Source organism: Triticum aestivum, chromosome 5A (assembly GCF_018294505.1).
Source record: "Triticum aestivum cultivar Chinese Spring chromosome 5A, IWGSC CS RefSeq v2.1, whole genome shotgun sequence".
Classification (NCBI taxonomy): Eukaryota; Viridiplantae; Streptophyta; class Magnoliopsida; order Poales; family Poaceae; genus Triticum; species Triticum aestivum.
The window spans coordinates 646,067,583-646,082,760 of NC_057806.1; the positions used below are offsets into that span (position 1 = coordinate 646,067,583).

At 46.1% G+C, this 15,178-nt stretch overlaps 1 pseudogene; it reads left to right on the forward strand.

Moving 5' to 3' along the window:
* Positions 1–14,369, forward strand: part of LOC123108163 (uncharacterized) — a 32,775-nt pseudogene extending 18,406 nt beyond the window's left edge.
* The last annotated feature ends 809 nt before the right edge of the window (positions 14,370–15,178 follow it).

Sequence of the window (15,178 nt, forward strand, 5' to 3'; positions counted from 1 at the left end):
ATTACTCAACTCTTACAACTACTGCTTATCTCTATGGCTTTGTCATTGTTGATGATTATTCTAGATATACTTCGGTGCAGGATGTCTTTAGACGCTTCGCCAATCGAGCAATGAACAACTATGGCGGCAAGATAAAGCACATCAGAAGTGACAATGGCACTGAATTCAAAAACACTGGCCTTGGTACATATCTTGATACTTTGGGCATCACACATGAATTCTCAGCTCCGTACACGCCACAGCAGAATGGCGTCGTCGAACGCAAGAACAGAACACTCATTGAGATGGCCCGAACGATGCTAGATGAATACAAGACTCAAGAAAATTCTGGCCTGAAGCCATTGATACTGCATGCCATACAATCAACCGTGTTTATCTTCACAAGCTTCTGAACAAGACATCTTATGAGCTCCTTACTGGCAAGAAGCCAAATGTCAGTTACTTCAGAGTATTTGGCGCCAGGTGCTGGATCAAGGATCCACATCACACTTCAAAATTTGCACCAAAAGCACATGAGGGTTTTATGCTTGGATATGGAAAGGATTCGCACTCCTACAGAGTCTTCAATCTCTTTCATTATAAAGTGGTTGAAATAGTGGATGTGCGGTTCGATGAGACTAACGGTTCACAAAGAGAGCACCTGCCCAATGTGCTAGATGAAGTTCCATCCAGTGAATCAATCAAACTTATGGGAACTGGAGAAATCATACCCTCGGAAGCTCAACCTGAATAGGAACTTATCATCTCCGCACTCGATCAACCTGAAGACAATGCTCAGCCTGAAGATAATCCTTCTAACAATGACAATGCTCAGCAAGAGCAAAATCTTCGCCCTGTACATCCTCGTGTTGCCAATGAAGTGCAGATTAAGAGAATAATTGATAGCATCAATGCACCCGGTCCGCTCACTCGTTCAAGGGCAACACAGCTAGAAAATTTCTGTGGGCACTTCGCATTCGTCTCAATAACAGAACCCAAGAAAGTTGAAGAAGCCTTCATGGAACCTGAATGGATTCAAGCTATGCAAGAAGAGCTTCAACAGTTTGAGCTGAATAATGTATGGGAACTGGTTAAGCGTCCTGATCCTCGGAAGCACAATACAATAGGCACCAAATGGATATACCGCAACATGCAAGATGAGCATGGTCAAGTTGTCAGAAACAAAGCTCGTCTCGTTGCTCAAGGATATACTCAAGTTGAAGGGATTGACTTCGATGAAACATTTGCTCCTGTGGCTCGACTTGAAGCCATACGCATACTGCTGGCCTATGCAAATCATCATAACATACTTCTATATCAAATGGATGTGAAGAGCGCTTTTCTCAATGGCAAGATTGAAGAAGAAGTGCATGTCGCACAACCGCCTGGCTTTGAAGATCCAAAGCATCCTGACATGGTATACAAACTCAACAAGGCACTGTATGGCCTCAAATAAGCCCCTCGGGCTTGGTATGACACACTCAAATACTTCCTGAAGAGCAAAGGCTTCACACCTGGTTCCCTCAACCCCACTCTCTTCACGAAGACATATGATGGGGAACTGTTTGGGTGCCAAATATATGTGGATGACATTATCTTTGGCTGCACCAATCAGAAATACAGTGAAGAGTTTGGATATATGATGCAAGAGCAATATCAGATGTCCATGATGGGAGAGCTGAAGTTCTTCCTCGGTCTTCAAATACGATAGCAACGCAACGGCATCTTCATATCTCAAGAGAAGTATCTCAAAGATTGCCTGAAGAAGTTCGGTATGCAAGACTGCAAAGGCTTCACGACGCCAATGCCAGCCAAACATCATCTGGGTCCCGACGACAATGGTAAAGAGTTCGATCAAAAGGTATACCGCTCCATGATTGGTTCTTTACTTTATCTATGTGCATCTAGGCCAGATATTATGCTTAGTGTTTGCATGTGTGCTCGATTCCAAGCGGCACCAAAGGAATCGCATCACTTAGCTGTGAAGCGAATTCTTCGATATTTGGATTACACCCCAACTCTAGGATTATGGTATCCAAAGGGCTCCGAGTTTGATCTAGTTGGATTCTCGGGTGCTGATTATGCTGGCGACAAGGTTGATCGCAAGTCTACATCAGGCACATGTCATTTTCTGGGACGATCACTTGTATGTTGGTCTTCAAAGAAGCAGAACTGTGTATCTCTCTCCACTGCTGAATCTGAATACATTGCTGCTGGATCTTGCTGCGCTCAGCTTCTGTGGATGAAGCAAACACTCAAAGACTATGGCATTCATCTGAAGCAAGTGCCACTCTACTGCGACAACGAAAGCGCCATCAAGATTGCCAACAACCCAGTTCAGCACTCGAAGACAAAGCACATTGAGATTCGTCATCACTTTCTCAGAGATCATGTTGTGAAGGAAGATATTGATATCATACACGTCAACACTGAAGAGCAATTGGCAGATATTTTCACCAAGCCCTTGGATGAGAAGAGATTTTGCAAGTTACGGTGTGAGCTAAATATTTTGGAATCCTCAAATGTCCTGTGATCAGGCACACATCCTAACACTTATGCATATTGATGACTTAGATGTGCAACACACGAAGTAAAGTATATCTTCAATCAATGAAGACATGCATTCTAAGTGTGAATACATTAATGAGGAATTTGACTTCGGAGCGCCACGATAGTTGTGCGCCGTGTCTGGGTCTAATACTTCCTATACGGTGGGTAACGCCACCACTAAATGTTCTGTTTAAAGTGTTTCACTCATGGCGTTACATTTGCTATGTCTTCACATTTGGTTTGGCTTCAATCTCAACATGTCTTCATGATTATCTTCACTATGTTAATTATATATATATATATATATATATATATATATATATATATATATATATATACTAGTGTTCTGTCCTCTACAACATTCACTTATAGCTATGTCTTCTTGTTGAATCTTTTGAACTAAGTGAATGTGATCGGACCCTAACCTCTCTATGCTTTCTATCTCAAACTCTATCTCTCCAAATCATATGCATTCTTTTGAACCTGTCAAATGTCTTCTCTGCGTCCTTGTCAGCAGAAAATACAGAGACAAACATTAAGTCCACTTTCAATGCAAATTCCTTCACCCTAAACCCGGAGAAGTGGGAACGACCACCCGACAATCCAGGCGTGCGTGGGACGTGGAACAACCTCTGATATGCTGCATGATGGCCACGTGTTCCTCAGATGTGAATTGCCAGGGGCACCTGTGTAATAACACTGAGTCGCCCCTGTCCCTATAAATACGCGCCACACCATAGTCATTATCTGTTCTTTCACTCTCGCACGAACCCTAGCGCCACCGCTAGCCCTCGACGACGCCGGCGACGAAGCGCTTAACTGCCGCAACCTCTCTGACGCCGTCTTCACGCCGACCGCGGACATCGTCTTCTCTGCCGTCGCCGTAGGTGTCCTCCGTCGCCAAGTTAAGGCACGGACGATCGGACTGCTCGGCCTCCTCTTCCACTCCGTCTAGCAGTTCTTCCTGTGGTAAATAAAACTTCCTTTTTACGACCCCTTTGATCCTATAGATTCGTCACTTTCTACCACAAGTGGTTTTTGTTCACACATTTTGGATCCACTTCATACTTCATCTCATAATATGCCTAGTATATTCACTTATGCTTCACAAAGTAGTTAGATTCCTCACTTGTACTGATCCATGGATTCGTACAAATCTGGAACCAACTCCTTATCTATGAGTGAATGTCTTCGCACGATGAGGTCAATGTCTTCTAAACTGATTTATCTTCAAAATCTTCTGAGAATGCATATGACCTCTTCCCCTTCCCTCGCACCTTAATGCTGTCACAGGTACATGTCCGTGGGAGAATCCCTTGGTTCTCATAGTCTGCATTCATTTGCAGAATTCTTATAGTATCACATAAATTCTCCCGAAGCCAGTTCCTGTTTGTCCAGCAAGCGAAAGCCTTTGAAGCCTTTGAACGTATTGAAGCCATTCAGCTTAAAGGTCATGGCTGCAGAGAAATCAGCAAGGAAGGGTGGCAGAAAGTGTCGAGGAGAAACATCAAGAGATCTGCCCGGTGAGCTCTCAGAGCTGTACAAGACAGATCCTGAAGAGGATTACAATCAGCACAAGACACGAATCCAATGGATTCGACGATATTGGGCAGAAAAGTGGTTCAAGTACAGATTTGTGACAAAGGAATATGCTGAAAAGAATGCCATCAAGCGACCATGGGAAGATATCCTCTACAAAAATCTTCAACCCAGGTCCAGAGATGAAGCCATTGAACAAGGCTTCTATCCCTGCATGGTCCATGGACCACAGCCTGCGGATGCTGACCCATCGTCACTGCTATGGTGTCATGACAACAATCTGTTCAAGCGCAACTTCTAGTTTGCCCAGAACTCAGCGAAGCAGAACAAGAAGTCTTTGGGATTAGACTTCAACCCTGGTCCCTCTGCTCCCCGTGCCGATGGAACTCGCGAAGCTGAACCCAATCTTCTTGGGCCCTTCTACAACTTGGAAGGTCTCATCACTCATATCGTGGTTCAAGGGACAGCCGTGAATGAGCCTGCAGACGACACTGAATCAGATGAAGCGCCTGCAGCACCGAAGCCAAAGAAACTGAAGCAGCCTAAAGCTTCAAAGCCTGCCTCTGCACCAAAGATCTCACAGGCGAAGCCACTGGCTACTGCACCTCCTAAAGACAGTGTGCATTCAGAAGATTTGTCACGCATCTCCAAGCCCCAGAAAGTCAAGATGCCTCTGCCACACACACCGGCCAAGAACTGACAGCTGCTGCTATTCTGTGCAACGATGCCATCGATCTATCCAGTGATGAAGATCTTGCAGATGATGCTCTTGAGCAACTGATCAAGAGCAAAGAAAAAGCAGAAATCTTCAATGATCTGCCTCTCTTTGACGTGGCAATCATCCACAACTTCATTGATGAGTGGTTTGACACGCCCAACCTCAGCTTCGAAGATCTGCAACTTCCAATTGGCCTCAGTGTTGCCTTCCATGGCGCCATTGCTTCAGAGCTAACTCTAGCTCAGCGCATCGTCGAACTGAAGCAAAAGATTGACTTTGAGAAAGCTCAGTTCAAGAAGCATATGGCCAAGCTCAGCGTGCAAGAGGTGAAAAACTTCAAGATTATGCTGCACGAGCTCAAAGAAGCCTTTCTCAAGAAACATGCAGAAGCTCAGGGTTCTCGTGAGCGCATGAAGAGCCTGGCTGACAAATGTGTGCAAGGCTACAACGAGGTTGAGAAGCGCAAGGCCCTTGGGCGTCCGGGCATTAATCCCAGGATGGCTGCTAAGCAGCTGAAGAAGCCCACTGTGGCCGAACCCAACGCACCAAGGCAGGAAGTAGATCCCATTGTCTTCCCAACTAGCATGACCGGATCGAAGCCAAAGGCCAGGTCAACCGCTTCAGAACTGAAGAAGACGAGGACCGCTGAGGCTGAAGCCAGAAAGAGGAAACATTCTGAAGCCTCTGATGTTGCTCCCTCCAAGAAGAAGCGGAAGACCAAGAAGGAACGGGCTGCTCCCACAAAGCCCTTAATTGTTGAACCCATCTCCATGGTTCGCCCTGACGTTGAACATCAAGAGCGCCAACTGACTATCCATGAGCCTGCTTCCATAGAGGCTCATGAAGCTGAAGACTTTCCAGCAGCTGATCCCACCGCTGCTGAAGACATTGGTCACCATGACCATGTTGAAGATGATGCACTTCTTCCTCAGATCGAGCACCAACAGGTATCATCGCCTGTGCTTACGCACATTGAACTCATCAGCATTGGTCGTCCTCTGACGCCAATTGCTTAGGATGCATCATGGGCTGATCACCCACAAGCACAAGAGGAAGATGACTTTGAGGCCCAGCCAACTCCAACTCCACAGGCATCGCCATCGTTACGCAGGCTTCGTAAAGGACCAAGGCCTCCAGTCTCCGCGTCTGAAGCTAAAGCTGCTGAAGACATTCCGGCTGCATCAGCCGATGAAGAAGAAACCCCAAGATTTTCTACACCCCCGTCTCACCAAGAAGCTGTTCTCGAGGAGAACGTGACTGTGACCGACCCTCCAGCTCATCAAGTGGAGGTTGAGAATCTTGAGGCTGCCACCACCAAAACAAATGAAGCCACTGACGCTGTCATGGCTGACGAATGTGTGGAGCCTACACCAACCCAAGAACCAGAAGTCAGTGAAGCCAATGATGCTACTGCTTCTGTTCCTGCGCCTGCTGCTGGTCCTCAGTTTGACTATCATATTGAGCATAGGCCTCAGGTACAGAAGCCAATTCCAAGGTTGCCCAGGTTTCCAGGTCCTGCATCAGCACCTGGATCCTTCAATGTCAACGGCTTCAAAGCAGACAACACTTTCTTCAATAGCTCCAAGAACCCCTACTCAAGGGAAAGAATATCTTCTGATCGGTTCTGGAGCTATCCGCAGCGAAGCTATTACTCCCGCATTCTGTACAATCAAGGTCGCATCTTCCCACATAAGCGTCTTGACACCGAAGCAATAGCTGGTCTGCCCTGTCTAGAAGAAGCTCTGGATTGCTTCAAAGAGGTTGGATTGTTGCCATTTGTCACCGACCAAGAGCACTGGAATGAAGAGTTGCTGCTCCAATTCTATGCCACACTTCACATCCATGGGTACAACAGAGATCCGAAGACTTGGGTCCTGGAGTGGATGACAAGAAATGTTCATCATGAAGCCAAAGCCTTTGATATCATTGAGCTCACTGGTCTGCCCACTCCTAGCGATCTCTATGAACCTGGCTGTCAGCTTCACAGTGAAGCTATGGAGAGCATCTTTCAGAAGCCTGAACCAAACATGAGTCAGATGCTCAGTATGATGAAGCCCTTGCCACAAGATGCTGCATATCCTAAGGAGTTCTTTGTTGAAGACCTTGAGTATCTGCCAAGGACTATTTATCACATCATAAGGCGAACTCTCTGGTCCATCAAAGGACATTCTCCACATGCCAAGCTGGAAGGTGCAATGAAGACTTCGGTCTTCTATATTCTTCATGGCAAATGCTTCAATGCACAGGACTTCTTCATCCGCTAACTTGCTGCATCAGGCTCTGATCTTTTTGGCTTGAAGTTCTATGCTCCATGGATAATGCGGCTGATTGAACTCCACTCCGCTATCTCATATCAGCCATCTGCTCGCAATCATCGGATCTTTCTGCCTGATGTGGATATGTCCGTTGAAGCCATTTATCCTGAGCCTGCCAAGGAGCCTCTTAGTCTTCAGAATGCGGAGCATCAAAGTTTCTCTCAGAACATTGAAGGAGTTGAAGCAGTCACTCGTGTTTATCCTCTGGCTGGAACTACACGTGCACCTCAGCGTGCCCTTACTGAAGCCACCGAAAGCACTATTGCCCAACGACCCAAGAAGCGATCTCGTGTTCTTAATGACCGAGAGCTTCTGGTGGCTCTTCATCAGAAACAGGATAGGCATCATGACTGGCTGAAGCGTCAAATGCAAAGCCTCTTGGTGGATGTTAACCGCATTCGCAATCTTGCCACCAAGAATGCCTTTGTTACCCATGAAACCTCTCGATGCACATGGAAAGGGCTGGCGCTTATGTTCTCTAAAGATGATCTTCATGAGGATGGCTTCTCTGAACGCTTCAAGTTTGACTCCACACCTCCTCAAAGGACAGTGCTGCGACGAACTCCATCTCTTGAAGACTCTGAGTTCTCTTCCTCTGCGGCAACTGTGAATGCCAGAGTGATCGAGGACAAAGACGATGCTACCTCACCGCCCCCTCCTTCAGCATGCTTCGACACTGCTCCAAGTTCTTCTGCAGCACCGAACACCACCAACGACCCTGCTGCTTCACCTACTCTTCATGGGAACGAGTAGATGCTCTATGTCTTCAAACCTTTTTGGTCCTTACTGACAAAAGGGGGAGAAGCATATGAGTTTGATAGTCTTCAAGCGGGTCCATATGGGCGGTTGTTTTATATTTTGCCTAGTGTTTGCAACTCTCATTTTGATACATTTGGTTCTTTGAGTTGTAACACCTAAACTCGATGGTCGTCTGCTACTTATTTGCTACTTTATGATGCGATGATAAATTCCGCATGTGCGACGATAAATTCTGCACTTAGATCATTTTGCAGACGTCCATTTTCCATTATGCATGTCATTATCTTCACATACCTTCACATGCATAATGAATTGTCATCAGAAGTTGAAGAGGATCTCCACGAGTACAACCTGCCATGTGCATTTGCATTCCAAAAGCAAATTACTTATATGCACATCTTCAGGGGGAGCCCTTGCAACTTATGAAGACAATTCCTTATCCTTTACAATTTCACATATTATATTCCCGTTGAAAACTTCAACTAGTTTGTCACCAATCACCAAAAAGGGGGAGATTGTAAGTGCATCTAGTGCCACCCCTAGTTGGTTTTGGAGTATTGACGACAAACCTAGTTGAGGGACTAATGTGTTTGTGAGAATTGCAGGATAACACAGGTAGAAGTCCCTCATTGATTCGGTTTTCCTACCAGAGATGACCCCTAAAAATATATGAAGACATTGAAGTCAAAGGTGGTATGTGAAGATATTCACATTGAAGACTATGACAAGAGAAGACATCGCATGAAGCCTATGGAGCTCGAAGACTTAGATCTTTCATAGTTCTTTTTCTTCTTTATTGAGTCATAGGAACCACCGTACTGTTAAGTGGGGTCCAAGAGAACCAGTCAGAATGACTGAAGTGATGCTTAACCAAAACCTATGTATTCGAGTGAAGACTATGAGAGCGAATCTTGTCCAGAGTCGGACAAGTCAGCTTTGCTTGTAGCCCAAGTAAAGTTGCCGTGTGTGTTTGAAATCTGACCGTTGGAACACGTGTCAGTTCCTTAGTGACCCAGGGTCATTTCGGACAAATTAGGTCGGGTTGCCTAGTGGCTATAAATAGCCCACCCCCTACAACCATAAACGGTTTGCTGCTCAGAGTTAAAGTACGGCTTTTGTCGTGTGAGAGCAACCCACCTTGAAGCCTTTGAGAGAGAATTCCTTGCGAGGATAAAGCCCTAACCACCCAGAGCCAAAGAGTGTTAGGCATCACTTAAGTCTTCCTGTCTGTGTGATCTGAAGACTTATTACACTTGAGGACTGTGAATCCTCCAGCCGGTTAGGCGTCACGTTCTGAGCATCCAAGAGTCATTGTGGATCGCCGATGAACGAAGTCTGTGAAGGTTTGGGAGTCTACCTTGAAGACTTACCAGAGTGATTGGGCGAGGTCTGTGTGACCTTAGCTCAAGGGGAATACGGTGAGGACTGGGTGTCCTGAGCTGCGTGTTCAGGACTGGGTGTCCGGGACTGTGTGTCCTCTGGTTTAAATACCTAGCCGCCCTAACCAGACGTACAGTTGTCACAGCAACTGGAACTGGTCCAACAAATCATTGTCTTCAACGAGTCACTGGTTTCATCCTTCCCTTCCCTTTACTTACTGTTGGTCCTTGTGAAGTCATCGTATGATTGCACTATCTTTTGTCTTCACTGAGTGACTGCTTGTTCTGATTGGCTTCTTAATATCTTCCTACCTGATCCTTACTACCTAGCTGCTATTAGTCATTGTGCTTTCACTTCATTGAATACTTGACTATGGTTTGCCTAGTGTAGTCTACCTTCCACTGCATGGTAATAGGTTTATTTCTATCGTTTGTCTTCGAAACTTCCACGTTTTGAAGACTTTCATAAAAATCGCCTATTCACCCCCCCTCTAGTCGATATAACGCACTTTCAAGAACCATGCCGGGGTTCAGCACATCCGGCGACAGATACAGTCGCTGAAGAAGAACGCCATGACCGCCAGCGAGTACATGCACAAGGTGAAGGCTCTTGCCGACGGCATGGCCTCCGCTGGATCCCCCCTCGCTGATGACGAGATCATTAACTACATGCTCACCGGATTGGGCAAGGCCTTCAACCCGATTGCGGCTTCACTCAGCGTCGTGGTCACCCCGGTCACGCTGGCTGAGTTCTACTCCATGGTTCTCAACTATGAAGCGCTGCAGTTGTCGCAGCAGGCCGACGATGAGGAGTGGACCTCGTCGGCCAACGCCGTGGCACGGTCTGGTGCTCCCGCCCCCGTCGACCGTCCTCGCGCACCTGACGCTGGTCGCGCCGCCGACGTTCGCCCCACTGGAGGCTACCTGCAGCAACAGGGGCAGGGCTACCAGCACGGCGACCAAGACAAACGTCGTAACAACAACGGTGGAGGAGGCTGCAACGACCGCAGCGACAATCGTCGCTGGCGCCCGAGGTGCCAGATTTGCAAGAATTGGGGTCACGAAGCCGATACCTGCAAGAAGCGCTTCGATTCAGACTATTCCAGCGGCAATGGCCGCTCGACATATAATGCATCGACCTCCTCCAACAACTCCACGCATTGGGTTCTGGACTCCGGCACCATGAATCACCTGACTAGTGACCTGGAGTGTCTCCAGTTCCGGGAACGCTACAGCGGCCATGATCAGGTTCAGGTGGCCAACGGCTCAGGTTTGTCTATTTCGCATATTGGGCACTCGACTTTAGCCGGTTCTTCTCTTCGCCTGAACAATATTTTACATGTTCCAAATATTAGCCAACATCTTCTATCAGTCTATCGTCTTGTGTCGGATAATCGTATCTTCATTGAATTTCATAAATATTTTTTTCCTTGTTAAGGACAAAGCCACCAAGAGAATTCTTCTTCAAGGTAGAAGCAAAGGAGGGCTCTACCCTCTTCCACTCGGACGAGCCTCGCATCTGTCCAAGCGTCAAGCGTCGTCCAACGTCCGTGTCTCCTTATCTCAGTGGCATCAGCGTCTCGGTCATCCGTCCAAAAATGTCGTCAGCTCCATTGTTAGGAATAATGATCTTGAGTGTTCAGCCTCAGATACTTCTGCTTTAGTTTGTGATGCTTGTCAATGTGGTAAAAGCCGTCAACTATCTTATACTGCTTCTGCTCATGTGTCTACTATGCCTCTCGAATTAGTTCATACTAATGTTTGGGGCCCTGCTCGTGCTTCCTCTGGGGGGGGGGGGGGTACAAGTATTATGTGAGTTTTATTGATGACTACTCCCATTTTTGCTGGATCTATCTACTAAAACATAAGTCTAATGTTGAACAGGTGTTCTATGCTTTTCAAGCACATGTTGAGCGCCTTTTGGATGCTAAGCTTAAAGCTGTCCAATCTGATTGGGGTGGTGAATACCATAAGTTGCACCGTTATTTTCTTCGTATGGGCATCTCTCACCGAGTCTCTTGCCCTCACACCTCCCAACAGAACGGCATTGCCGAGCGCAAACACCATCACTTGGTTGAAACTGGTCTTGCTTTGTTGACTCACTCGTCTCTCCCTTTACGTTATTGGGATGAAGCTTTTCTGACTGCGTGTTACCTCATTAACCGCATGCCCACCCCCGTGCTTGGTCAATATACTCCTATTCATCGTCTTCTGAAAATTTCACCCAACTATTCCTTTCTTCGTACTTTCGGGTGCTCTTGTTGGCCTAGTTTGCGGAAGTATAACTCACACAAACTAGAATTTTGGTCCAAGATGTGTGTTTTTCTTGGATATAGTCCTATGCATAAGGGGTACAAGTGTCTTGATCGATCTACGGGTCGTATATACATCTCGCGTGATGTTATCTTTGACGAGTCTGTCTTTTCGTTTGCTACTCCCGGTGTCAATGTTGATGTGTCTACACTTGACGAGGCTATTTCTTTTCCATCCACAGAACCAGCTACGAGTGCTCATGTGCGTAATTATGACTTAACCTACTTGGCTACTAATCTCTCTGGCCTATCCAGCGTTTCTCCTGTGCAGGTTTCACCCTCCAGTGATGCTCCGCGCCCGGCCATGATCGACGTACCAGCCATGCAGATCGACGTGCATGGTGGCCCTACTTCCCAGACGGGGTCCCGCCCACACGTGCTATGCCTGTGCCGCCTGGTGCCACGGCTGGCTCCATCTGCGTCTCGCCAGCCCACGAACCGCCAACGCCTGGTGCCGCGGCCGGTTCCCCGTATGCCTCGTCGGCCCATGAGCCGGCCCATGAGCCAGTTCCGCCGGCTCCTGTGCCACCGTCGCCAAGTCCAGCACCGTCGCCATCCTCGTCTACGCCTCCGCCCGTCGAGCACCCTTATCCCATGGTGACTTGTACTCGTGATGCTACTCATCGTGAGAAGGAATTTACTGATGGGACGGTGTGGTATAATACTCTTCGTCGTGCCTTCTTTGCGACACCGGTGTCACAACGTGATGCCCTCCGTGAGCCGGCGTGGCGTGATGCTATGGCTGCTGAGTTTGCAGCGCTTCGTCAAAATGGCACATGGGTCTTGGTTCCTCGACCTCCTGGCGTTAACATTGTTGGCAGTAAATGGGTTTTCAAGACGAAGCAACACGCTGATGGGTCTGTTGACAAGCACAAGGCTCGCCTCGTTGCTCGTGGTTTTACTCAACAACAAGGTCTTGACTATGGTGATACTTTCAGTCCCGTGGTAAAGCCGACTACTATTCGTCTGGTTCTTTCGCTTGCTGTTTTCCGAGGATGGAGTTTGAGGCAAATTGATGTTAGCAATGCGTTTCTTCATGGCTTTCTTTCCGAGAATGTTTATATGCAGCAACCACTAGGTTTTGAAGATGCTCGGTTTCCTTCGCATGTGTGCAAGTTGCAATGGGCTATTTATGGTCTCAAACAGTCTCCACGTGCTTGGTATGCTCGCCTCAGTGCTCGACTTTTTCAGCTTGGTTTTGTTTCTTCCAAGGCGGACGCATCTCTATTCATCTTTGCTGCACATGGCGTCCAGATATACATGCTTGTGTATGTTGATGATATTGTCATTGCTGGCTCCACTCCAGCTGCAGTTGATCGTCTGGTGAGATCCCTCTTCGATAGTTTTTCCATCAAGGATCTTGGTCCTCCCCGGTATTTCTTGGGTCTTGAAGCGTCCTACAATTTAGGGGGCATGACGCTGACTCAACGCAAGTATGCACTTGATCTTCTTCATCGTGTGAGTATGGAGAATTGTAGGCCTACCTCTACACCATTATCTGACACTGAGCATCTGACTCATGAGGTCAGCACTCCCTTGGGTGTTGAGGATGCCACTCGATATCGCAACATTGTTGGAGGACTTCAGTATTTAACACTCACTCGTCCTGACCTGTCCTTTGCAGTCAATAAGGTTTGCCAGTATTTATCACAACCGACTAATGATCATTGGGAAGCTGTCAAGCGCATATTACATTATGTAAAGGGACTTTGAGTATGGGATTGAGGATTCGTAAATCTCCTTCCACTGGTGTCAGTATTTTCACGGATGCTAATTGGGCTGGATGCATTGATGACCGCTGTTCCACTAGTGGTTTTGCTGTGTTCGTTGGATCAAATCTTGTCTCATGGAGTTCCAAGAAATAGCCAACTGTCTCTAGATCGAGTACGGAGGCAGAGTATAAAGCTTTAGCTAATGGAGCAGCTGAAGCAATCTGGGTGGAGACCTTACTCAAGGAGCTTGGGGTCTTCAAGCAGTGTACCGCCATTCTATGGTGTGATAATCTTGGGCTACATACCTGACGACAAATCCAGTCTTTCACGCAAGAACCAAGCACATAGAGATAGATTTTCACTTTGTGCGTGAGCGTGTTGCTTCCGGTGTTTTAGATGTCAGGTTTATCTCGACTAATGACCAACTGGCTGATGTATTTACTAAACCGGCCACACGACAGATGTTAGCACGTTTCCGGTCTAATCTAAACCTTGTATGTAGTAGTAGTTCAGATTGAGGAGGTGTGTTGGAAACGGTCTTATACCTGTCGTATTGTAATCTAACTCTGTATTGTTGGTCTTTTATATATATATATATATATATATATATATATATATATATATATATATATATATATATATATATACGAGATATGTGGAGGCTATGCCCCACGTAACCCTAAAACCAAACTAAGCGGTGCCGCAGAACCCAGTCCTGAAGTCCGACGAGGCCGGCGTCCTCTACCTGTTGCTGGGAGATTACTACCGCGATTGGAAGAGAAGGGCCCAACTGTGCAGGGAGATTGAGTGTGTGATCAGCATCGATATGCACACCAAGTCTCTTCTGTCCTGCAGTCATCGTCCGATCACAGATGGCTTGCCACCGCCATGGGAAGTCGAGCCCTCCAAAGATTTCCATCCTGACATTCCTACCCTGTTTGCTGCCAAGTTCTGTGCCAACCACACTGGATGGTCTGATGGTGTTCTGCAACGGAAAAATGAATCATCTAATTAGGCCTTCTTTGGTTTAGAGGAATTTCATAGGAATTCTAGAGGATAGGATTCTTATAAGATTTTTTTCTTTAGAGCCATTTGGTTCATAGGAATGGATTTCTATTTCTACATAGGATTGATTCCTATCCTTCATATTTCATAGGAAAATAAAAAAAAAAGCCTAGACTCAATGGAAAAATTCCTTTGGTGTCAACCAAATGACATCTTGTTTCCTATTCCTACTCATAGGATTTGAGATACATGTCATCTCATTTCCTACAAGATTCCTATTCCTATGATAATCCTATCCTATGAACCAAAAGAGGCCTGATATATAAATGGTAATTTAAATTTGAATCATCTACTACTACTCTTACCTTATATTATCTGTGCACATTCTGCTAGATCAAGGATTTGTTTGGTGTTATATGTCCACATTCTGCTAAACTCAGATTTTTTTTCCGGTTTGCCTTGCATGTCCTATTTCGCTATCTGAAACTGAATATAAATTGACAATGAAAGAACCGACAAAAAAATCAAACATGGATGATTTCGATAAAAATCACCTGGATCACCTCATATACTCTAGAATTTTCCTTATATTTGCACCTAATTAAGGTAGACAATGTATAATCTAGAAACCTGTGTGAAGGCATATACATTAGAAACACATGATCTACAATATTTAACTAAGGATATTGAGTGGAGTGATACGCATAAAAGTATGGAAGGAAATGCTATTTTGTCTTCTCGTACTTTTTTTAGACCTATGAGATTCAGTCTAATTCTAAATGAATATAAATTATAGTGTTTGAAACTAAACTTCTGGAGAACTAGCATTCAGTTTGTTATAAAATATGATTTTAATTTATCACACATGTCTAATGGACACAAATCTTACATCTTACATTCTTAAGAAGTT